At 40.6% G+C, this 26,266-nt stretch overlaps 1 protein-coding gene and 1 long non-coding RNA gene across 3 annotated transcripts in view; one reads left to right on the top strand and one right to left on the bottom strand.

The window, feature by feature from the left end:
- PLCL2 (phospholipase C like 2) overlaps positions 1-26,266 on the top strand; it is a 184,604-nt gene that overhangs the window by 53,971 nt on the left and 104,367 nt on the right. The gene's annotated exons all lie outside the window — the stretch shown is intronic.
- Positions 304-24,312, bottom strand: LOC130544376 (uncharacterized). 2 transcript variants are annotated; one of them, XR_008960609.1, is made up of 3 exons: positions 24,141-24,312; positions 20,253-20,362; positions 304-634 (listed from the first exon to the last, which is right to left on the bottom strand). It is a non-coding gene; the product is annotated as an uncharacterized LOC130544376 (long non-coding RNA). The 2 variants fall into 2 exon arrangements; XR_008960610.1 differs by lacking the exon at positions 304-634 and adding an exon at positions 7,260-13,641.

A 26,266-nucleotide genomic window follows, 5' to 3' on the forward strand; every position in this document is an offset into this window, starting at 1 on the left:
CTTTAATTACCTGGCAGGGATGATGGTGCTTCTGCTGCCACTTGACAGCCTTGGTCCAGAGCACTGGAAATTGTCAGGATTCTTTGTATGTGGGAGGGGGGGTATGTTAAAATTAGCCTTTGTGCTTCTCATATGAGGAATTTTGACAAACATTCATACCTACTTCGTTAAATAGGACTCCATAGTAAGCCCTCACTGAAATATGTAGCATACTAACAAGGCTGAACGGTAAGGTTATCCAGGGCCAAGTCTCTCTCCACACAGCCCCTCAGTTTCCCTCCTCTCCAGTGTGTTCTCCCAGAGATAATTGATACCTATGCCTGCCTTTTTCAGACACAGAGCAGTGAATTATAATAGTGTTCATCACTTTGCTTTATTCACCTCACACTCCTTCCTGATAGTGTCCGAGTCAGTATAGGAAGAGATTCTCACGCTCATGGCCGCACAGTACTGCGCTGTGTTGATGTATAATTTATTTAACTCGCTTCCTCTTGAGGGACATTTAGGTCGCTTTTCATCTTTGATTATTACCAAAGGATCAGGAATGAAGCAACTGGTTTTTAAATTCTCTTCTTGGTTTGAGAAAGTGTCCTCATATGCTGCTGTGCTCTATTCATATGATGAAGAATTTATCCTAGAAAAAAGAATAAAAGAAACTACGTAAGAGCTCAGTTTCCCAAACAACTACCATCACATCTGATAATGCTTACAGGGGAACTAATAAGGGCCCAAGAACCACAAAAACGGTCTGAAACTGCAGCTTCAGTCCTTCTGTCTCAGGCAGCTGTGCCTAGGGGTACGTGTTGCAAAAGAGTTGAGCGGGTGTCAGAGAGATGTTGGTGTTGAGGTCCGCGAATACAGGAGGGAGCTGCTGCACATGCAGACCTTTGTGTCCTCAGAAAAGGCCAAGCGGTGATAAAGGTGCCCCGGGATATCAGTGAGCTAAGTGACCCAGTGTTCCAATATGGTGCGTTCAGGGCTGTCACTGGATCAGCACAGGGCGCTGCACAGCGTGTGCTTAGGGACTACACCCGACTCGAATGGGGGGGAGGCAGGGGAAGTTTGCCCTGGGGAGGGGCCTGCTAAGCTGAGCCCTGAAGAGTGTGCTTCAGGTATGTAAGTTAGCTATGGGGTGGGATAGTGTAGGGCCCTTGTTCTAGGGGAGGGCACAGCAGCAAGCCCAGAGACCATCTGGTCCACTGGAGGAACTTGAGCGTGTCTGAGGGAGATGGGGAGAGGAGGCCAGCAAGGTGATAGGGGCCAGGACATCCACAACTCTTTGCAAGCGGTAAGGACCTGGGACTTCGCAGTGGGAGGCCACTGGAGGCTTTTATGAGGGCTGTGAAGTAGCCTCATTTGTGTTTTTAAAGTCTCATTTTGACTGCTAGGTGGAGAATAACTGGAAAGTGATGGGATGCTCTTTAGGGAGCTGTTGCAGTAATCCAAGCGAGGGGTGATTGCTGGACCTAGGTGTGGAGGCAGTGACACGGCCCTCTGGGTGTTCAGTTAAAAAAGAACTGTAAACAATGCATTTAATACATACGTCTTTATGAACCTTGCGTATTGTTTCTTTTTCTTTTTTTAAGTTTTATTTATTTAAAACTTAATTGTAGGGCTCGAACTCACGACCCATTGTAGGGCTCGAACTCACGACCCCGACATCAAGAGTCGCTTGCTTTTCTGACCCAGCCAGCCAGGTGCCCCTGTGTTATTTCTTTTGAATAAACCCTGGAAATGGAATTGCTGAGTCAAAGGAAATGAGATTTTTGAATCTTTTAATAATGTAGTCAAATCGCTTCCCTAGAGGCTTTACCAATTTACAGGTCTGCTGGTAATTAGGATGCTGCCGGTTCCCCACGGCATCGCCTTCACTGGGTGTCACCGGCACCGCGAATGGACACCAATCTAGTAAGCAGACAATACCTATCTGTCCTCTGTTTTAATTTGTTTCTGTGAGTACCAGTGAGCTAGAAATTTTTTCATGTGTATGTGTGAATTATATTCCCACAAATTGCAATATTCATTTTTTTTGTTTATTTTTCTCTTCAACCGTTTGTCTCTTTGATTTCTAGGAGCTCCATAAATATTTAACCCTTTGTCTTTTATATATGTTGCCCTATTTGTTGTAATGTTCCTCTGATTTATTATTTTGCTTACTTTTGTTTATGTTGTTTCATGGAGCAGAAAGATTGTGTTTAAATGTCTTAAAATGTTTTGTTCATGCTTTCTGCCTTTAGTGTCCAGAAAGTCCTTCCTCAACCCTGGGTTATATAAATATTGGAATTTGTAGAAGTATTCACATTTGCTTTCATTTTCTACCTTTAAATACTCAATCAGGATTTTTGTGTTGTAAGACGTGTTATGGAAATCTACCTTTTTAGTTTCCGATGATTAAAGAAAAAAGTAAAAAAAAAAATTTTTTTTCTGAAAGCAAAAATCAGGATCCTGCCCCGCCCCCCCATGCAGCAAAGAATTTTTATGCAGCTTGTGCGGGGAGGCAGTCGCAGAGATTTGGTTTAGAAATATTGGAATCTCTGAGGATGTGGATATTATTATACATGGTTAAAAGCATCCAATGTATGGGAAAATTAAGGTCATAAGATAGTGCCTTTGGTTTATGTGGTTGCAGTTTGCATTTCATCAACTCAGAGTTATCCTTTCTTCTTTGAAACATTAATTCATGTTGAAATGATTTTTCAGGTGGAGGATGGCTCTAATCTTTGTATATTCATAGGTCCTTTCGATACAGAACGTCCAAGATAACCCATTTTCTTGACTACGGTAGAGGAAATCAGAACAAGACCAAAGATAATGGAGTGTTGACCCACAGTACTAAAGCAAAGCCTCAGAATGACTCAAGAAATCTTAGACAATAAAGTGCTGCATCCCTGACATTCATCATTTTGGCAGCAAGATAAACATTTCTAAACTTTTAGAAGTAATTTAGGTGCTCAATGGAAGTGTGTGTGTGTGTGTGTGTGTGTGTGTGTGTGTGTATGTATATATGAAACACTCTGGAAGTATATATATATATACACAAGTATATATATATATAAAACACTCTGCAGCTTGATTTGTTTTGCCTGAGAAAAAGCGCTGCCCGGTCCTGCCTGTTTAGGAGAAAATCAGAGAGGCGTCGGTAGCGGGACTGTCTGTACGCGCGCGGCCCAGAAGGGCTGTGTTGTCCCCATTAGTGTGTGTCACTGGCTCTCCGGTGAAGCCATGTTTCCCAAGAAATGCTGTTTGCAGGAGTCTGAGGTGCAGTTTGGTGGCTTTCAGGCCACCCAGAATGCCATGTGTATCTGTTTGATAAATTCTGTGGTTTGTCTGTTCTGTGTTTTTGTCAACTTGTTGGAAAAAAAAAAAAAAAACAAGCAAACAATGATATGTTAAATGTTTATAATTTTACATGAATTTACGGAGAATCTAAGTGTAATTGCATTCCTGAAAGAACAAAAAGTTTTCCTGGGGAGTTTTTTTGAGGTGATTTGAGGGTTTGTTTTTTGTTTTTTGTTTTTTAAGTAGGCTCCATGCCCAGCGTGGAGCTCAGTGCGGGGCTTGAACTCAAAACCGTGAGCTCAAGACCTGAGCTGAGACCAAGAACTGGACATTCAACTGACTGAGCCACCCAGGAGCTCAACTGATGAGCCATCCTTTTTTTTTTTTAAGGATATAAATATTAACTATGAAAATGAACATAAGACTCTGTAAATGTATTTTTTTTCAGCAGGGTAAGCAATCGTTTTTCAAAAAGCAAGGCTATATATACTTGGCTATTCTGCATATCAGAGATGAATACAAGAAGGAGTATTGGAAGTCACCTTTTTATAATTCTGGCACAGATTTTCTGATATTGTCCACATATAGGTATTAACTCTTAAATCTTTATAGTTCAGGCTTTCCAGCTTCAGCTGGATTTAGGGCTGGATAGGTCTTTGTTGCAGAGGGCTGGCCTTCCTGCAGCTGGGTGTTCAGCCACATTCCTGGTTTCTACTCCCTAGATGAAAGTAGTACTCCCCCCTACAACCATGACAACCAAAAAATGTCCCCGTAAGCATTGTAAAATATCCCCGTGGGGGCATATAATGCCTGATGGAGAACCGCTGGTGTCATCAATGCAGAGAAGGTAAGATTGGTCAGGTCAGGATTTATGTTTGACTCTTCTGTGGTCTACTTTCAAGTCAGGTAGTTGTCTTCAGGGCAATAATAGGCTACGGGAAGAAACCCTTTACCTGGACTGCAGTGGAAATACAATTTAATTTCACAGCACTGAAAGTCACTAACTAAATTTGTTAGATTGAAAATAAGATCAGTGAACTGAAATCTGAGGATAGGCTTGAAAATTTGGGAGGTTATTTTCTAGAAAGACTGATCTAGAAGACTGTTGTAGGTCTCAGTTGATTCCAGGCAAAGGGCAGGAATCATATGGTACTTCTATGGTAAATCAGTTATGCTCGTTAAATTTAGTTATTTGCTGCGCTAATGGCATAAATCAAAGAACAGGATGCTTCTTTCCTAAAATAGCCTCCTGCCCTTCTAGGCTGTGCTGGCTGTGCAAGATTTGCTGGCCTTCTGCGGACAGTTGACCTATTCAGATGAAACACCCACCTGCTGTGGAAAATCTGGAAAATCAACCAAAGCCTGTAACAAAACCCTTACCTGACTACATATTTTAATGACTACAAGTTATACACTTGACTAGAAATTAGTGGTGTGTATTTTCCTCTCATAGGGTTGAATTTTCACTGTTGCTGATTTTTAAAGTTGTGTCCTTTTTATTAACACTGGCAGCACAGGTCCAACAAAAGACAGACAGCCACAGACTAAGTCTCTAGCAGAGAATGTCATAGTTGCATTAATTTGGGGTAATGGGTTACAGTTTTATTTCGGATTATTTTTTTTAAGATTTTATTTATTTATTCGACAGAGATAGAGACAGCCAGCGAGAGAGGGAACACAAGCAGGGGGAGTGGGAGAGGAAGAAGCAGGCTCATAGCAGAGGAGCCTGATGTGGGGCTCGATCCCATAACGCCGGGATCACGCCCTGAGCTGAAGGCAGACACTTAACCGCTGTGCCACCCAGGCGCCCCTATTTTGGATTTTTTTATAGTGCAATAGAAATTACTTTATGAAAAATAGGTCTGAAAGGTGGCAATTGATGTATAATTTGAAGTTCCATATTAAAATTTAGTTGTCTTACATAATTTTTAGTACTGCTTTCAACCATAACTCCCTATATAAAGCACTTGTATTAATTCATTGTTAAATATATATTTTACTAATTACTTAACTGCAGTGAATTATAAATCCCCTGCCAAAAACATTGCTTTGCTTATATTGGACAAGTAATTAGTCGTATTTGGATCTGTTTTTTAAAGAAGATTGTGATGATTTTAAAAAGCTTTCAGATAATTAGATTAGGATGAACCGTTTTGACACTGTATAAAATGCCCTGTAATGCATTTTTAAAGGACTATAAAATAATAATTAGAACTTAGAATTATAATCAACTTTCAGTGATCATTGCTAATAGAGGAAAGAAGAGGTATTATAGAAAACAAACAAACAAACAAACAAACAAACAAAAAAGGCATTTGGAAAGAAATACAAGAAGCCTAGCCATCCCCAGTCTCTCTCTGTCCAGCCTGCACGGTTCATCTACAGTAGAAGTTGGCCAGTGGTGGGGGGAAGCCATGACTCAGAAGACTATCCACTTGTGGAAGACGGTGCATTCGTGGGTTGGTTGGTTTGTTTCTAGCAGATTTTCATTGGCCCTTGTCCTAATACATTTCCATATGAAAGTAGGAAATAGGAACCCATTTTTTTATTGTGTATATAGTACAAAGGTAGTAATTTGATGAAACTAATGTCAGAATCTGTCATAACTGGATGCTTCCTGGCAACAACCGGGGACAGATGTCATCAGAGCCTCTCTTCCCTGTACCTCTTCTCCTTTTGTTAATGCCCCACCCAGGCATGAATGCTTTATATCAAGGATTTACATCCTGTTTCCTGCTTCCATATTTGTGCGTGAAAAAAGAGAGAGACGGCTAATGCTGTCTAAAACTCAGAGCACAAGAATTCAGCAGTATGAAGAAGATTGACACAAGTGTTTCAGGGAGGATAGTAGTCCTGTCTCTAACTTTCATTCAACTTAAAAAGCTTATTAATAGCTAGCTATAGAGTTTGCTCAAATCTTCTGACCTCGTCTCTGTCTAAATATAGACATTTCTAGGAACACTGCAGATCCATGCTTTATGTTCTGGCTTCCTGCAAATCAGCTAAGGCACATACGTGCTTGTGCAAATGTTGGCCATCTAATTCTCACTGTGAATAGCACCGACGGTGAACGGGTAATCACATGCTCTTTCTCGTCATGTTTTCTTTCAGGGCCATAGTCTCGGAGCTGTTGGAATTTGGATAGTTCCAAACTACTAGTGTTTAGTCTTCTAGAGCTTCTAGGTCCATTGATTTAGAAACAAATATAAATCTTTAGTCTGTGGATTTTTCTTTTTAAATGCTTATTTTAGAAAAGTCTGTTGGTTACATTTATTGGGATGTGGTAATAATGAGGCCGAAGTCATGGGACTAATCTCTGCTTGTAGCACTTAGCTTGTCAGATTCTGTTACTATATGATACTGCCTGTGAAGAGGTGGTCTTCAGGGGCCGGGGCCAAAGAGAGCATCCCTGCATTCCACAGATGTTTGTGAATGTCTGTGGTGCTGGGCACATACCAGCAAACAAGACGACCACAAACACATAAATGGGAAAACTATCAGATAAGTGCATGCCGATTATTAAAATTAGGTGAGGTAATCAAAAGGTGGTTGTTTCTGGAATAAAATCGATAAGGATGGATTAGTCCTCAGTGGAACAAAAATGATTGATAGGAGTTATAGAGCCTCTGAATACAGAAGTCCAGGGTCTTGTATTTACGTTGCACAGAATATTGGGGACAGCTTTCATTGGGGTGATACTTTGTTATTTTCACTCCATCTGTTTCTCTGCAAAGTAACATATTTTAGAAAACCTCAGAAAAATGTTTGCTTCCAGACACTGTAGAAGGAGAAGAAACCGAGAGACTGTTTGCCTTGTGTAGGGCAGTCGGGGAGCACAGAGAATACCCAAGCATGTGGGTGGTGGGTGTTACCTGGGGCCTTCAGATCTACAAGCAAAAATAATTCATACTGTAAAAACAAAGCTCTGTAACTGAAACAGTGGTGCTCAAAACCCTGTTCGAAATGAGAGGGCTTTGAGGGAAACCATGGAGAGTAAGAAAAAGACTCCTTAAATGGTAGTTTAGTGCAGAGCGTCTTGGCAGCAGCTCCCTTCCTCCCTGGCCCCCTCCAGCCTCCAGCGTGACATGTCTCTCGGGCCCCTTGCCTCACCTCCAGATGCTTTCTCTAGACCAGCTTTCCTCCCTCATGTCCCGAGGGCCACAACTAAGTTCTGTGTTATAAAATTTAGTCCTTTTGAAACACGCCTTGGTGTCAGGTAGATGGGGGTTTGGAGCTTGGCTCTGCTACAAACTAATCACGTGACATTAGATGGGTTCCTTAAGCTCCCTGAGCCTTGCATCATAGGGATGCTAACAGCTGCTTTTGTTATGAAGACTGAATACGAGGAGGTATAAATGTGCGTCGTAAGCATCTCCTGAAGCGTGCGGCGCATGGTGCCAGCCCACAGGAAATGCCTCCCGAGGGCTGGTGCTGCTCCTGCGTCTGCACAGAGCCGGGGCCCTAACCACTGCTGCCGTCCGAGGCCCGCGGTCCTCCTGCCGCCCCCGCCTCCAGCCTGCCACGCTTGCGCTCTAGGTTTGCTTCTGACCCTGCCTGCACCTGGTACTCTCGCTGCTCAGAGGAGGCTGCCAGGGTCAGCCCTCGGCCCCCTGCTCTTCTCCCCACGTGGCTCCCCGCGTGTGCTCATTGTTCGCGAGCTCATCTCTGTCGCCTGTCGACGTTGTCACTGGGATGCTCTACGTCTCTCCCCTCAGAGCGCATGAAAAACTCCATCAATTCTCAGTTCTGCTATCGCATTAGCCTCCTGTTCTTTCTTCTGTATTTGCTTTCCCTAAATGCAGTTGTCACATAAGCAGAGTGATTTCTGGAAGGTAAATCCATTATTCCCTGTTAAAAACCCTTCAGCCGAGGCCCTGGCCCAGCAGCGTGAGCCATAACACCTCACATGACACTCAAGACCCGTCTTCTCCTGGTGCCTGCCTCCTGGGCACCCCGGCCGCATCACTCCCCGAGTCACGGCAGTGCTCTGATAATATCCAGCGCCGGCAGGGCCGCTCACGCATCGCACATGCTTTGCCTCAAGCTTTGCGATGTTCGCTCGGCCTGGCATGCCTTTCCTCCTTTCTTTGCTTAGCCCACTTTGCTTAACCTCAGCACAGACTTTGTTCTGCACAAGGCCCTCTGAGTTGTGGGCCGAGGCCTCGCCTTGTCCCCCACAGCACCCCGCCTACTGCTCAGGCTGTCGTTGTGACCCATTTTTAAATGATTCAATAAAACTGGACAGAATGGACCAGAAGACGAAATGCTATTTCGCATGTTGCTGTGTAAATGTACGTAGGGTTGCTGTGTAGGGGCACAACAAAAAAGTTTGAAAAGCACAGATTTGCCACCCTCCACTGAAATTATGTTTGTCTTTCTCCGTGGGTAGTAAACCCCTCAAGAGTAAGGACTGTTCTTACCCCCTTAGCCCTAATTTTTAACGAAGTATGCAGTCGAATAAAAAGCTTGTTAAGTGGAATCAGCTACTTCTCAAAGAAGCAAGGGTGAGGGGAGATAGTGGAGCACGTGAATTCCCAGGAAGATGTACGTGACCGTGTGACAGGCGGCTTCCCTGAGACCACGTGCGTCACTCACTCTGGGCCCCCACACTGAAGCTCCGTGTCCCGTGGACCAGTTGAGTCCTGTCTTGGACAGCTCAGGGGAGGATCTGCGGAGGGGAATAGCTGCGCTCCTGGGCAAGCGTGTGTGAGAGATTCTGCGATTGTCAGTGGGGGCAGGCAGCTCTCTATCGCTTTCGGGGCCCTGAGCCCCACCACGTGAGACTGTGAAATGGCTTTGATGCAGCCAGGATAGCAGAGGAAGAGAAGGGCGCTCAGCTGAAATGTTCCATATAGACTCTCCTGTGCATTTTCCCCAGCAGGCCGGAAAACACCCCCCTCGGGGCAGAGGTGTGCGTCCTTCCCTCTCAGGGGCCACTGATGCCATTCTCAGAAGTAGCCGCAGGGCTGGAGCCTCGGGGTGCTCACGCCGGGCACCCCCACACTTCCCCCCTAGTCTTCCCTTGCTGCCCTGCTCGTGGACAACTCAGTAACACGTGCCACTTTTCCCTTCTTCTGGGTTGTTCTGTCCTCTTTCCAGGCTCCTTGTCTTTCCAGCTCAGCATTTGTCCTCTCATTTGTGCCGCTGTCTTCTCACTCCTATTCCATCCCTCCCCTCCACTGCCTCTGAAGCAAAGAATAAACAAAGCTTGTTGTCAGAGGGCGTCCACTTCTTTGGGCACCCCCACTTCATAAAGGGAAAGGAATCTGTTATTGTGTTATAGACCACATATTAAAAAACGATCATGGCCTTCAGGGGCCATGCCTTGCTGTCCTTTATCTTTGTAGGGCGTAGCATGGTGCCATGCATAGAGTAGTGAACTCAGTAGTAGCTTGCCGTCCAGCGAGGGTGAATTACTAAGTAGTAAGTATGGCGCTGCGATGGCTTTTTGGCGGGCTTGCCCCTAGCATCTCCCCACTCTCTCTTCCGTGCCCTGATCTGCCTCCTTCTTTTAAATGTTATTATCGGTACTTCATTTTATAATCCTGACATAAATGACTTTGACGCCAATGACAATCTTGACAGATTTGATATTATTAAAAATACCAGCTGAATAATACACTTGCACTTCTTAGGTCAGACACTTCATTTGTGAAAAGTTGATTCTCTGAGTCTAAATGAGTGATTAACTGGGAGTACAGTTATGCTCTGTACCAGCTCTGAAATGCTTCCACTGACAGATCACCTCCCGAGGGCTGCTTCGCGTGGAGTCTGAGCCACCAGAGAGAAGTAACTCCTGGAAGGCTTGAATGCCAGCCTGTCCGGAGAGCCCCGAAGCTCGAGGGGAGCTTGGGCGGCGAAGTATAAAGGAAATAGCTTTAAGAATATCTTTCTGAATTGGCATTACTGTTTTTCTACTTTTACGAATAATGCATATTTACTATAGAAAAAAATCAGACATAGAAAGGTTTTAAAAAGAAAGTGAAAATGGCCCACTTTCTTATTGTCTCCTTTTTATGGTTATATTCATCTGGGCTTTTGCAAATACCTATGATGTATGGAATATTTTTTAAGGGTTATTCTGAAATGTGATTGTATCACCTGCTTTTTTTAAAAAAGCTTCATATAACACAGATATCTATTCCCGTAATCAGTGTAGCTCGACAGCATTGTTTTAATTCAAGGTTTTTATTACAGGGTTTTATTACAGGGTGTTTTATTACAGGGTTATTCTGTAATTTTCAAACCAACTACATTTAAGTTGTTTCCATTTTTTTAGTATTATAAAATAAAGGATATTCTAATTAAAGCCTGTTCTAGAAGCTTGAGTTGAACAAATAATTTGATCACCTTTTTAATCCATGCCTATTCCCATAAACCATGGCGTTGAGCTCGATGATCTCTTACGTATCGTATTTCAGGTTAGTTTTGGTTTGGTCTACGGTTTCGTGCCTTCAGCTCACAGCTTTTGGTGGCAGAGGCAGTGCCGATAGTGGTTAAAGGCATGCCTGCTGCAATCTGAGGGCTTAGATCCAAATCCCTTTTATTCCACTTACTGCCTGTGTGACTTTGGGCAAGTTGTGTAACTGTGTTAAGCCTCGGCTTCCTGATTTGTAAATGGAGATGATAATCCCAACATTCTAGTGTTGTTGTAAGGATTAAATGGGAGGAATGCCCCTGAAGTGCTGGGTGTGGTGTCTTACATGTAATAAACCCTCCATACATGTTCATTGATTGTTCAACAGTGAGCTCAGATGGCTTTCTACCTTTCCCCTTGGTTGTGCTAAAAACTTTGGAGTTGTCCTTGACCTGTTAAGGGATGAATTGTGTCTCCCCAGAATTCGTACGTGGAGGTCTTAACCCCCTCAGTGCCTCAGAATGTGACTGTATTCGGAGAAAGTGTTTTTAAAGAGGTCATTAAGGTTCAGTGAGGCCGTTGGGATGGGCCCTAATCCAACAGAACTGGTGTCCTTATAAGAAGAGGACACAGAGATACGCAGCTTGCAGAGGAGACCCTGTGAAGACAAAGGCAGAAGATGGCCATCTACAAGACCAGGAGAGAAGCCTGAGAAGAAACAGCCCTGTCCACACCTCCATCTCAGCTATTCCGGTTTCCAGGGCTGTGAGAAAAGGAATTCCTGTTGATAAGCCATCTAGTTAGCAGAATGTTTGATATTTGTTATATTTGCAGGCTAATACAACACATCTTTTCCTCTTGTACCTTACCTTGAATCTGTTAGGAAATCCTCTCAGCTCTCCCTTGGGAGTATATCCAGCATCAGATTATTTCTTAGTAATTTCTTCCACTGCTATCACTTTGGTCCAAGCCAACATCATCTTTAGGCTGGATGATTACAGCACCCAGATGGTGTGGCATAAGTCTTGTCATGTTACTCTTTTTCCTAAAACCCAGCTCCTGTAGAATCAAGGCTTATATCCATCCTGCGGACCACGAGTCAGCATGTGATCTGGCCACTTGTCACCTTTAACCTTTTCTCCCACTATCTCTTGCACCGCTGCCTCCTTGCTCCTCCTGTACCGGGCACACTGCTGTGCTCGTCCCTTCCTTCCACCTGGAACACTGTTCCTGCGGGTGTCTGTAGTGCGCAGGCTCACGTCCTTCAGGTCTGTACTCAGATGTCTTCTCAGTGAGCTCCCTCTCATGGTCTCTGTCTCTCTCAAACAGGACCCTCATCTTCCCTTTGTTTGGCTCTATTTATTTTTCTTCGTGATACTCATCATCTTACATGTGATATACTGTGCTTGTATTTTTAAGTAGTATGTTTTTGTTGTTTTTATTAAACCATGATGGGGGCGCCTGCGTGGCTTAGTCATTAAGCGTCTGCCTTCAGCTCAGGGCGTGATCCCGGTGTTCTGGGATCGATCCCCGCATTAGGCTCCTCCTCTGGGAGCCTGCTTCTTCCTCTTGCACTCCCCCTGCTTGTGTTCCCTCTCTCGCTGGCTGTCTCTCTCTCTGTCAAATAAATAAATAAAATATTTAAAAAATAAAAAAATAAAATAAACCTTGAGGGCTGAAGTTTTTGTCCATTTTATTTGCAGTATATCCACAGCACTTAGAACATTGTCTGGTATGTATTAGGTATTCCATAAATATTTTTTTAATGAATAAATTTTTTTTTTTTGGTTCTTTTCCAGTCTCCTACTTTTCCTCTGTGCTCCTATAGCTCTGTATTTCTTGTGGTCCTTAATATATTCTAGATTTACTATAGTTTGTGTGCTGTCTCTCCCCTCGTAGACTCTAAACTCCTTGAGCAGAGAAAATGCCTCAATTATGGATTAGAGTATCTGGTGGTACTCTGTATATATTAGGTGCTCAATAAACAGTGAATGACGATGCATGGCTACTAACAGCAGCAGCGTTCCCATTCTCTCCCCGCTTGTCCCAGAGCAAACTAGCAGACCTGAGCTCATGCTCCATTTAATAAATGGTGTGGGGGCCTTGGCTAATAGCTGGCCCGTCGCTGTTTACCCAACACTGCCCTCCATCCCTTGCCGGCTAATGATACACACCCTTTCTACCTTTCCCTCCTTTCTCCTTCTCTTCTCTCAGCAGCATTTCATTCCTTGTCTTTCTCCGCCGCTCACTTCAGATCCCTTGTTGGCCAACAGATAACCGGCCCTGACTAATGAGAATAGGGGCAAGAGCAGGGCTGGCGTGGAGATGTTAATTGCAGGAGGAACAGCAGAAACGTGCGGAAGCAGCAGCCTTCTAGTCTAGGTCAAGCTCCTTCTCAGGCCTTTGTGGACATAGATTTAAACTGAAGATTGCAAGTTGGCAGAGTCTGGATAGAAGAGCAGAAAGAGAAGGGTGGTTGAAGCAGAGAGCCCCCTGTCCGCCAGCTCTCCCAGCTCCCCAGCGAGCCTGGAGGATCCTTCCGCAGTCCCGCCGGGGAGTGTGTCTAGTCTTCATCCAGTTCACACACTTTCCTTCATGTGCTAGGTTGAATAGGGGCATCAAAAGAAAGGTTTAAACATTTTTTTTTGAATTTAAATTATTTTCTGTTTGGTTTAATTACTAGTATTCCAACAGTAGTTTCCTATTTTTAAATGTTGTCCACGCTCATCATCTCAGCTACATCATGGATTAAATAGGCTCTCCTGGGTTGCTCTGAGATGATAAGCACTATTTACATTGCAGTTTTTGTGGAAGAATGAATTTAGAGTTGCAAACAAGTGACTTACATAGAAATGTTTGGAATACAACGTAATGGTGGACTGATTTGTTATAACCGACTTTATTTTTTATTTTGCTTTAGATTTGGTTTCACATTTTGGTTTTTTGGTCTGTAAGTGGGATCCGCTGTGGCCTTTTCCCTTTGATTCTGTAGTTACTCCATGCAGCTAATCAAAAAGTAAAAACGGGTTATAAGTCCTATCATAAATAATTTTATTTCAAATTTCTTATTATAATATCTTAAAAATGATTGGTAGTTCTTTTTCCTCTGCCTTTAATCAGATAATAATCACGTAGAGCCTTTCTTTTATATTCATTTTCCCCCTTAAGATGGATAAGTGAATAAATATAAGATTAAATGAATATAACATTATGAATCATTATTTTGTACAGGAGTTCAAAATTGTTGAAAGAACAGTAAGTAAAGATTTTCTTTAACTCTCATCTTTGTGGGATTGGACCACTTACAGGGTGAGCTCCTCAGGAGAAGGGACCATGCCTTTGTCCCTGGAACCACACTCCATAAATGGGGCTGAGGAATAACAATTTATTTTGAGACAGTCAGAAAGCAGGGGCCGTCTGCGGAGTCTTAGGGTGGATACATCTTATCTGTCTGGTACTTTGGCACTTTTGAAGGGCAGTTCATTACATCCACAGGAAAGAAGTGGTTTAAAAACAGAGTATCCTTCTTTTCAATAACTTTGTCTCCAGTTATTTTATTATTCCAAATAATTATAAAGATTCACTCTGAGTCAGAGTGCAAAGTATCTTTGCCACCAAAGTATTCAGTTGCCTCAGAGATTGGCAAGATTTAACCATCCTCCCTGCTCCCACCGCTTTCCAGAAAGCCCTTTGATTTCTTTCTCTTTATAAAATTCTAATCAGTAAAATAATTGCTGGTCAAGGGTATTTCTCCAGTTACAAACACTAATTTCTTAAAACTTAGCATTTAAAATAAGGTTAATTTGCAAGTTAATTATGGTTAGTATGATATCAATACTTGCAAGTTAATTATGGTTAGTATGATATCAATACTGTTCATTATTTTTATAAAATGGTTCATTCGATTCATTAAGGGTTTCTTATTAGGATGAATAAAGAAAAACATGTATTATAATTGTCCTACTTTCTAAATCTTCCAGGATACCTTTACATAGAATTGGTCAGCTTTAAAAAAAAAAAAATTGAGGGGTGCCTGGGTGGCTCAGGTTAAGGGTCTGCCTTCGGCTCAGGTCATGATCCCAGCGTCCTGGGAGCTCCCTGCTCAGCAGGGAGTCTGCTTCTTCCTCTCCCTCTGCGCCCCCCACTCATGCTCTCTCTCTCTCTCAAATAAAAAAAATTCAACTTATACATGAATGTTCATAGCAGCATTATTCATAATACCCAAAAAATAGAAACAACCCAAATATCCATTAACTGATGAATGGATAAATAAAATATGATACGTCCATACCATGGAGTATTGTTTGGCAATAAAAGAAATGAAATTCTGATACATGCTGCAACATGGATGAACCTTGAAAGCATTATGCTAAAGTGAGAGAAGCCAGTCACAAAAGGCCACATATTTATTATTCCATTCATAGGAAATGTCCAGAGGGGCAAATGTGTGGTAACAGAAGGTAGATGAGTGGTTGCCTAGGGCTGGGCTGGGGGGTTGGAGGGCAAGGGGGGTGACTGTCAGTGGGTACAGGATTTCTTTTCAGGGCGATGAAAATGTTCTAAAATTGATTGTGGTAATGGTTGCACACCTCTCTGAATATCCTAAAAGTTACTGAAATTGTACATTTTACATAGATGAATCATATGGCATATAAATTATATCTCAATAAAGCTGTTATTAAAGATTTTGTTAGTGATTCGTCCACTGATTTAATATAATCAGGGAAAGACTTCAGAGGTATACAGAGTGGTCAGTTAGATAAGTATCATGTATAGTGAGCACATGAATTTACTGAGGAAAATCCTCAACATCTCTTTGAGACACTGTTCAGTGAGGATGAATAAAGAACAAATTTCTTCTTCCATAAATTTGAAAATATTATTGTACTTGTGTACTGGGGAGCAGACCTCAGAGTTTACATGTACTTAGATTTTTATTTACGGTCTGGAAGACTGTTAGAAATAATCTTCTACGTTTCATGCAGGAACTTAGACAGTTGGTGCTGTTTGCTTTAGAGATGGCCTTGGTCTGCGCTCTCTCCAGGCCAATCGTAATATTGTGGTTTGCATGAACTGTAAGAGGCAGTTCAGGTAATGTAGTTGTTGTGTGGATTTGGGAAATTAAAGTCACTTAATAATTAATTCTGCTCGTATGAAGGGGCAGTGAGACATCATCGTGCTGCAAAGAGGTCTCAAGAAAATATTTGGGGGAAAAATATTTGGGCTTCCTTTCTTCCTCTCTGAGATGGAAGACATTTTTTTTTGGCATGGGAGATTCGAAACTGTTTAGTGCTGCCCGGTTGAAGTATATAAGAATAAAATCCATCTTCAAATAGGTAATATTTATTCTGACACATTTTAAAAGTTCTTTTTAATTCTTAAATAATTTGTGAGTATGTCTCATTTGAAAATAAAAAAACAAACGTCACAGATTTTGCTAAAATTCTTTTGACCACCATCCAATCCCATTTCTTTCCGGAGAGTAAACTACTGTTACTGATTTGGTAGGTATTGTCCATGGGCTTTTAGGTCTTTTTCTCTGTATTTCATATGTACACAGACGATCCTCTAGAAATATATAATTTCGATATGTGGTTTCTTTTGAAAAATTCAGCAACATAATAGTAGCATCCTGTGTTTATTTTTTTGCAACTCAGTTTTTTTCCTTTAAAAATAGGTCTTGGAGTGCCTTTTATGCCTGTATAAGGTTCTATACTTTTCCTTTTAATTGTTGCAGAATACTTATTATATGCGTGTATGATAAATAACAGGACTATAGCATAATTTATTTAACCATTCCCATCCCCTATTGATGGTCATTTAAGTTTTTTTCCTAATTTTTACTATTAGGATCTGTTCAGCAGTGAAGTCCCCATATAGGACTCCTTGTGAGCGTGCACGTGGGAAGCTTTTCTCTAGGATAGGAAGCAAGAGGCAGAATGGCTAGGTAGAAGAAATGCCTGTTTACTATTCTGTAACTGCCCAGCTGCCCCTCGAAGGTGCCAGCATACTCTCCCACCAGCAGTTTCCCTGCACACTTGCCCACACTTGACATCATCAGACTTTATCTGTGGTTAAAAAAAAAAAAAAAATCTCCTTGTTTTAATTTGTGTTCGCATTTGCAGAAGTATTCTTGAGGTTGAACAGACTTTCATGTTTAATGTCACTTTAATTTACACTTTTGCAAATTATTCTTACACTCTTGTATATCCTTTATCCATTTAAAAAAGTATTGGATTGCTTATCTTTTCTTTATCGATTGACAGACATCCTTTATATATTCAGATATTAATCTTCCGTCTTATATCTGTTGTAAACGTTTTCTTCTTCTGTGGCTTGTCTTTACACTTTGCTGATTGGTCTCTGTCGTCAGGCGGAAATTTTGAATGTAGATGTAGTCCAGTGTGACCTTCCTTGTGGCCAGGAGCCCTCCCATCTCCTTCCCCACTTTATTTAATTCTCTGCTGTTGCCACCTGGAATGTCTCGCCTTTTATTTTGCACTCAGCCCCACAAATTATTTCGTTGGTCCTGCTTATATGTTATTTTAGGTTTTCGGTCTTTAATTACGCTGGGATATATTTGTGTGTGACTTGTGTGAAGAAGAGATTTTATTGCTTTTAATTTTGTGCTTTTTGCAAACAGCCAGCTAGTTATTTCAACATTACTTGTTGAGTAGTTAATCCTCTTCCTGTGATTTGGAATGCTATTTTTACATTTTGAATTTCCTTGCGTTCATTGGGCTGTCTCTGGTGTGTGTTCGGTGAATCTGGTCATCTATGCATGCACTAGAATCATGCTGTTTTAATTACTGTATCTTCACAGTGTTTTGTTGACATCTGGTAGGGCAAGACCTTTGTTCTTTTTAAGATTTCCTCAACTCTCTTGTATGTTTATTCATTTACTTCAATTTTTTTGTGTCAGCGTGTCAGATTTCTTGCAAAATCCATTTGGTATCCTGTTAGAGATTACATTAAATTTATACATTGATTTGTGGAAAAATTAAATCTTTTTAATACTGAGATTTCCTGTCTAGGGACAAGATATATCTCTTCTTTACTTTATGGTTTTCAGCAAAGTTTTATATATTTTTTCTTAACGGTCTTGTATGTCAGGCCTTTTCGAATCGTTATTTTGAATGGGATTTATTTCTAAGTTTTTCTAATTCATCATTGCTAATGTATATAAAAGCTAATAGTTTTTCTGTTTTTGATCTTGTATTTGACCTCCTTGCTGATATCCTCATATATCTAATAGTTTGCCAGTTGGTTCTCTTGGCTCTTCACGCAATTTAAAAATCTACAAATAATGACATTTTTGTGTCTTTCTTACTAATGTATATGTCTTATATTGTTTTTTTCTTGAGATACTGACTGGGCTAGTACAAGTCTTATTCCTCAATTGGGATGATTCTAGCATTTAATCATTAAATAAAAAGCTTACTATTGGTTTCTCATAGGTTCCCTTTTTCAGATTAAGGACAATTCTATTTTTGGTCTATTAAGAGTCTTATCAGGAATGTGTTTTTCATTTTATCAAATAATTTTCTCTGCAATAATAAATGCAATCATATGATTTTTCTCTTTTAATTTAATGTAGTAACTGCCTTCATAGAATTTTTTCTTATAAAAACCACCATTGTATTTCTGGAATAAACTCTGCCTGTTCTTGATAAATTGATTAGCAGGTATTTTTATTAAGGGCTTTTTAAAAAAAATTTTTTTATTTTAATGTTTTTTTATTATATTATGTTAGTCACCATACAGTACATCCCCGGTTTCCGATGTAAAGTTCGATGATTCATTAGTTGTGTATAACACCAGTGCACCATGCAATACGTGCCCTCCTTACTACCCATCACCAGTTATTAAGGGCTTTTGAATCTTTGTTCATAAGTGTGAATGATCTGTGTTTTTTCTTTTATGATGTTGTCATTTTCTGGTTTGAGTATCAGGTTTATGCTAAACCATATAGTCTACGAGACCACTTTCGCCCATCCCCTAAATTAATGATTCCGTCCAGATTGTCAAGAGTGCTGAATTTGAGAAACTTTATGCTAGACTCTAACATAAGCTGATTAGCTTTCTATTTTTTTTTCTCTAAGTTCCTGAATAGTTTATATAACATAGCATTGACCGACTCTTTGAAAGTTTGGTATAATTTACCTAAAATGATCTGAGCCTGTTTAAAGGGCTTTTGCTTTGACTACCTTTTCAGTTTTTTTCTAGAATATAGATCGCAGTAGTTTTCTCCTTCTTGAGCTAATTTTGATAATTATATTTTCCTGGGGAATTGTCCATTTTGTTTATTTTTTTCTAATTTATTCATATTAAATTGATTATATATATTATCTAAATTTTAAAAGTAATAATTTTATTCTTTTTCTTTTTATAATTCATTTTGCCAGAGATTTATCCGTTTTATTTGTCCTTGAAAATTAACAGATTTTGGTTTTATTGATCAACTCTACCATTTTCACGGTTTCTTTTGTTTCTTGGTTTTTTTCATTAATCAGTCTCTTCTTATATCTTTATAAACTGCTCTGTTCCGTATGTTTATTTTTCTCTTTTTCTAGCTTTCCAAATCAAAAGTTTAGCTACTTAGTTTTTATTGTTCTTATTTTCTAAACAGGCACTTAGGGTTGTAAGTTTACCTCAGTGCTACTTTTCCAGCCGCACAAAGGCTGTGGCATACAGCGCTCCTATATGATTTATTTATTTTTTTTACAATTGGTGATTTCCATTTTGTTTTCCCTTTAACCTACAAGTTTTTTTTTGAAATGTGTTTAAAATTTCTACATGTATAGGGTACTTTTGATCATGCAAATCTGTCAGATTATTTCACCTGTATGTTTCCTGTTTGGGGAGTGTTTTTGAGTGCTCTTTTGTGGCCTAAAGTAAGATTACTTTTTGTGAATATACTAAAGACTAATGATTATTTAATTTTTGTTCAGACGCTCTCCTCTCTAGTTTTCTGTCCTTGATTTGATCATTCTGAGAAAAGTATGATAAAAGTGTCTCCATGATTACTGCTTTGTCAGTCAAATATGCTGACATTCAAAGTCATGAGCAATTTTACAAAAAAAAAAGAAAGGACACATTTCTGGTTTATTTATAAAGTTCAGTTCAGCCATGGTACCTGTCATATCCTAAGGAAGTAAGGAGTCACCTATTTGGATGGGGCTGTAAAAACCTAAGGACTTGCTATTGTAAAGATATTGCTTATTATTTTAAAATACAAAGTGAGTCATGGGAATAAAAGGTACAGCACAGAGAATATAGTCAGTGGTACTGTAATAGCATGGTATGGTGAGCGATGGTAGCTACGCTTGTGGTGAGCATAAAGGATAGAGTTGTCCAACACTATGTTGTGTACCTGAAACTAGTGTAACATTGTGGGTCAGCTGTACTCACATAAAAAAACTTTAAAAATAAATAAAATACAGAACCTGCTCCAAGTGCTTTTAAGAATCTCTCTAACGTAACGGAATACTCAGAGACGCAAAGATGCTTTTCTACATTATTTGTAATAATAAAAAATCAGAGGTAAATGTCTAGTAGTAACAGTTAAATGAAGAGATATTTTGTGATCTTTAAAAATCATGTATTATAGGGGCACCTGGTTGGCTCAGTTGGTCAGGCGTCCGACTCTTTATCTCAGCTCAGGTTTTGATCTCAGGGTCGCGAGTTCAAGCCCTGCGTTGGGTTCCATGCTGGGCGTGGGGCCTACTTAAAAAAGAAAAAAAAGGTATTTAAAAATCATGTTTTTTAAAAAAATATTTAATATTAAGGCGGGGAATTATTGTTGATGTCTATTTAGCAAAGCAGGATATCGAATAGGATATAGTATGATTGCAATAATCATGATTGAGGAAAACAGTATATGTACATTAAATATATGCATAGGATAAAAGGTTTTTTTAACAGTTAGCTCTTGAATTATGGTATAGGTAATTTCATTTTGTTCTTTATATTTGGCTATGTTCTCAAAATTTTTACAGTGATGATTTATTTAATAATGAAATATGTTTTTAGAGACATCTTTTATGAAATAATTTCTTTTTTTTAGGATGTATGTGTTCTAAAATCAGGGGCGCACTGACATTTAATATCGGAATATCTAACTATATAAAGGTAGAAGTGCTTTAACTGATTATGACAGATTCAATGTAGAATATGTTCAGTGATGTTTAAAGTAAAATAGTACCACAGGGACAAAGAGTAAAAAGATGATACGTTTTGTGTTGGAGAGTGCAAAGGGAAATTGGTGTTCGTATCTGCTGTTGGTAGTAGTGCTAGGCAGCATGTGATGGGCAGGTTGTCAATAGCTGTTAAAATTTTGAATATTTATATCTTTTGACCCAGAAAGTTCTCTGCTAGGAATTAACCTACAGTATTTCTTATAAAAGTACAAAGGATTTCACTTGTGAATTTTTATTCTCAAAAAATTCTAATATCCATCAGTAGGGAACTGGTCAAATATCTAAACAAGGGAATATTATACAACTTTAAAAAGAAAGGGGAGTTTAATGGATAATCACATGAAAAAATGTCCAAGATGCATTGTTGAGTGAAACAAGTCATGTACAGTAGGATTCCATTTTTGTAAAATAGGATTATGTGTACACATTCACACATAACTATGTACATGCATTCAAAATATTTCGGAGAAATGTGTTTAAAATAGTTAACAGTACTTACCGGAGAGCAAAGGGCAGAACCATAGCGACCTAGTCACTATATTTTTGAATTCACTATAATTTTGAATTTTTACAATAAACGAGAATTACTTTAAACAAATTTTGATAAAATAAATTTTTAGGTAAAAAAGGGTAAAAAATAGCATTGCAGTCGGATACTATTATGTATGTCCGTCCTATGTGTGGTAGTATCCTAGTGGTGTAATAAGCATGTAAAATAGAATCACTGCTCCTGAGAAGCTTGCCCTCTGAAGTTCTTTTTTTCACAGGTATACAACATTCATGTAATTATTTTTAAGTGGTAGTAACATGATAATTAATTTGCTAGAAGTCAAACAATTACAATTGAGTAATTCCTTTTATAATTAAAAAACTGAGGTTTAATTGACATATAATGTTATGTTAGTTTCAGGTGTACAAGGTGATGACTTGGTATCTTGTAGACATTGCAAAATGATCTCACGATAGCAGGTCTCGTTAACATTTCTCAACATAAGAACAATTTAGTAATTTCTCCCTCAGTGAACTAGGGCTAATTTAGTGGATGTTTATCCTGTGCAGGTCAGATAATCCCAAGATGGATATGTAACTTGTCTGAGAAAGGAATTAAATGGGTAGAATTCGTAACATGAGTGCAAACTTTTAAAAAGTTCCTATGAAACAATAAAACTTGTAATGTTTGCACCTCTGTGTCTTTAATGGTAGATATAGAGGTAAGGCTTAGGAGAATTTATTATTTACCATGGGTCATAAGTATCATATAGAGTTAAAAAGATGCATGCAAATATTTAAGTTTTGAGTTGATTTCTCATTTTCATGTAATGCACCTGATGAACTTTAAAATACCTGTTAATTCATACAGTATTAAGCTATAATTTCCACTCAGTGGCATTTATATTTCTTGAGCAGTTCTGTTATCCCTTCTTTGAATGCCTAGCTACCATAAACCCTTAACTGAAAGCCAAGCTTAGAAAAGGATGAGCAATAAACCATTAATTGTAGGTAATTAGGAAGCTAGATTTTTAAACAGTGTTTATAGAAATGTCACATCACTACAGCTCACATACTCCGTGTTTTCATTCTTCTGTGTTTTATTTCTGGTGTCTGAAAATGTACTTTGTGTACTGTAAATGTGAGTGCAGTGGTCAAATAAAAGTGTAATAAAGCAAATTAAAAGTGCCAGCAACAGAAGCAAAAATAATTCCATGCGCAGTTTATTCCCTGACACCTTGTAGATAGGTGAGGCCATTTTTTTCCTTAGAATCATTGGCAGATACTTGAAATGAGTGGTGTCTTGAACGACTGAGCTAAACTCCTGGTAAGAAGATTACAAAGTGGGAAAATGAAAGCATTGGCCGAAAATAGCGATGTCAAATTCTTTTGTATGAAAAGTAAAGTCACTGTGGGTAACTGCAAGACTTCCACTTTGAAGCACTTTGTAAAACTCCTTCGTTTATTTTCACCTTCCTCTATTCTGTACCTCTAAGCTCTAACCAAGCTGACAATTTATTTTCAGTAAGTATTTGTTTAAAACACTGTTTGAATGCCCACCGGTCTCGGGAGCAATGCTGAAAGCTACATCTCTGGAACCGCCAGAGGAAGGTTCTGGTTCCCTTCAGCTTTGCTCCCCGTTGGCTGGATACCGTGACTCCTTAGTAGGCCTTGCCCCTAATGCCTGTACTCCTTTATTGGGATCAGATCTCTTTGCATTCCCTTCTCCACGACCAGAATTTAACTTCTACAGTTAGCCTTGTCAGCACCTTAGACCATCTGCAGCTTTACATATATCTTTTCAGCTTCCCATCCAAATGCAGAGGGAGGGGGTCCCAGCTTTGCTCCTGTGCTAGCCGCTGAGCCTGTCCCTGATGGGGTATCCCTTTCCCAGCTCAGCGCTTTCTTCCACGTTCATCCTCACTCTCTCCAGTGTCTTCTGCCTTTCGCTCTGAATTCAACCCCACACTTAAGCCTCGCTATCATAATACTATGTGCCTTTGCACTCCTGTTCTCTTTTGCTCTTTTTTACCACGAAACACTTTGAAGAAGTGGTTCATGGCCACCATCTCCCGGCTTCTCCAAATGGACTTTCATTTCCACCAGTCTGCAGAACAACTTCTTTCTTCAGTGCTGCCCTTGATCTTTCTGTTGCAAAACCCAAAGTCTCTTGTTCACTATTTCTCACTTTCGCCTTTCCACTACCCTAATGTTGCTGACTATGCCTTCTGTGAGAATTTTTTCTTCTTCTGGTTTTTCTCATATTATTCATCGTGATTCTTCTCCTACTTGTGTAGTAGTTCTTCCCAGCTTCCTTTGCTGGTTACTTACCCTCCTGCTGTCTGACAGTAGGCATCCATCATGGCTCTGCCTGTGGTCCACACTCTCCTCGATCAATAAGTATTTTCTCCCTTGGAGAGCTCTCACAAGCAGCAGATAGCACCCCTACACTGACAGCTTCTTCAGCTGTTACCTCGAAGACTTACCTGGCTCTCCATACTGTATCCCACCCACATTCAGCACTTTTTCGATCAGTTGTCCAACTATACGGTCCTTTCCAACCTGAAAACTTGTGATTCTTTGGGAGAAAAGAAAGTCATTTTCTCTTTAAAACTAGCTAATGCATAGAAATTATTTGTTTCAACAAAGCACCATCATTATTCTGATCTCTGCAAGTGGCGCCACCTTTTCTAGTGATTTAGCTGAGAAATCTAGAAGTCTCTCTTAAGTCAACCCACCCTGTTTCCTCTGTGGCGTCATGTGCTGATTTAGGTCAGTTCACCCCCGCTCAGCGCCACCACCCCGGTCCTGCTCACCTTGCCTCGCCTCTGACTTCTGGACCATCGCTGCCTAAGACTGCTCTGTGCACAGCACTGTAGCAAGCCACCAGTCTTCCAGCCGTTCCTTACTTGTTTTGACATTGGTTTTAGCTTCTGGACCTGACTCTCAGGACCCTCGGGAGTTTGCCTTTCCGTCTGTGTCTCGCTTCCTTCCTCCCGCCCACATGCCACTGAGTCAGTACATTCCCCCGGCTGTGCCTTCAGTCACGTGTCTCCTCGTGGGGATTGCCTGCTTCACTCCGTTCCAGGTCCCGCCTAGCTTTCAAGGACCGCCGACATGTCTCCGAATCGACATCTCAAGTTAGTACCTTCAACTGAAATACTGCTCCTTCCTGTCTTGTTTGTGGATAAGTAAGCGTTCCCCTGGACAGAAACCTCACCTTCCCTCAGAAGCCCTTCTTGAATCCCTTCCATTTTCTATCATTTCTTCAAACATATTTTGGTCTTACTTTCCTGACTGTACCTGAGGCTTCTTAAGGGTGGCAGTATATTTCATCTCCTTCTTTGTCCCCTCTGGTGACCGTTGTTACACAGAGGATAATTTCAGTAACTACTTACTTATTGATTAAATGCTGGGCACTACAGTGTGAATACTTAACAGGTTAAGGAAACTTAAAAAAGATTTCCGGGGCGCCTGGTGGCTCAGTCGTTTAGCGTCTGCCTTCGGCTCAGGGCGTGATCCCAGCGTTGTGGGATCGAGCCCCACATCAGGCTCCTCCGCTATGAGCCTGCTTCTTCCTCTCCCACTCCCCCTGCTTGTGTTCCCTCTCTCGCTGGCTGTCTCTCTCTCTGTCAAATAAGTAAATAAAATCTTAAAAAAAAATTTTTCAAATAATGCAAGTGTCTGTGTTCCACAAAATACCAGAAGTTCCTGTAAGTAACATGCCGGGGCCTAACATTCTTGGAAGTAAAAAAACAAAAATGTTTCGTAGCTGAAATACTTGCAATTAAAGTGTGTCTTCTTGTTTCAGTGGAGATGGAGAGTCTGCCGCTTTGCTTAGGATAGCCTTCTAACCTGCAGAACATAAAGCCCCCTCATGCTGGAGTCACAGAAGTCAGTGCTAGGATGGCCTTTCAGATAGTCTTGGCAGAACTTTCTCTTTGCACAGCTGAAGCCAACTGAAATTGGGGACCGGATTTATACCACTGCAGATGTTGAGGCTGCGACATCAAATCCATAGACCTTTCCACTGCACACTTGCATATATTTTATTCACACATTTTTTTCATTCAGCACACACTTAGTGAGCACCTATTGTGTGTCAGGCCATGCTCGGCAATGATATATAATAAAAAATAAGATACAGTCCCCACTCTCAACGAGCATAATCTATTAGAGGAGACAGACAAGTCCATGTAAAGTGGAAACACAGTGGAACGAGAGGTGAAGAAAATTTTTTGGTTTATGTTGTTTTGGTATGGAAAGGATTTGAGGAAGTCTAATGCTGAGGGAAAGTGCCAGTAGCAGGGAAAAGGCTGAAGGTTTGGCTGAAGGTTAACTGATGCAGTGATAACCCTTTGAAGGCTGTGTAAAGGAAATAGGGTCCAGAGCACAGGTAGGGGAATTAGCTTCAGATCAGAGAGAGAGAGAGAGAGTGTCTTTAACCAGAATGGAGTTGAAAAAGTGGACCTGGAAGCTGAGGAAGCATTCCCATCTAATGCCGTCTATTTTCTGGAGGAAGGAGGACCCAAGGTCACCCTCCTGTAGGAAATGCAAGAGTCTTGACCTTCCGAGCAATGTAGGCTGCAAAGTCCTCTGTCACCCATGAAGGATAAAGATGGCGAAGAGAAAAGGCCCGAGGCAGCCTTCATAAATACCCAAAAGAGACCACCACTGACACCACTGGGTGACTAAGGGATTTGCATGGCAGGAGTCAAGCCCTCTGATGTTTGTGGTGGTGCAGAGTGCCCGGGGTCTCAGCTCCTATTGGGAGGAAGCTGGGACTGATGAGGAAAGTGAATAGCAGTTATGCGGGAGGGATCCGAGATCCGAGTGGGTTACAGACAAGCTCAGGGAGCGTGGAAGCCTGGGCCTAGACAGGATGGCACTGATTACAGAGACAGTAGACATTTTCCTTAGGTGGCAGTCGATGTGTAAGGAA

Source organism: Ursus arctos, unplaced genomic scaffold (genome assembly GCF_023065955.2).
Source record: "Ursus arctos isolate Adak ecotype North America unplaced genomic scaffold, UrsArc2.0 scaffold_20, whole genome shotgun sequence".
NCBI classification, from domain to species: domain Eukaryota; kingdom Metazoa; phylum Chordata; class Mammalia; order Carnivora; family Ursidae; genus Ursus; species Ursus arctos.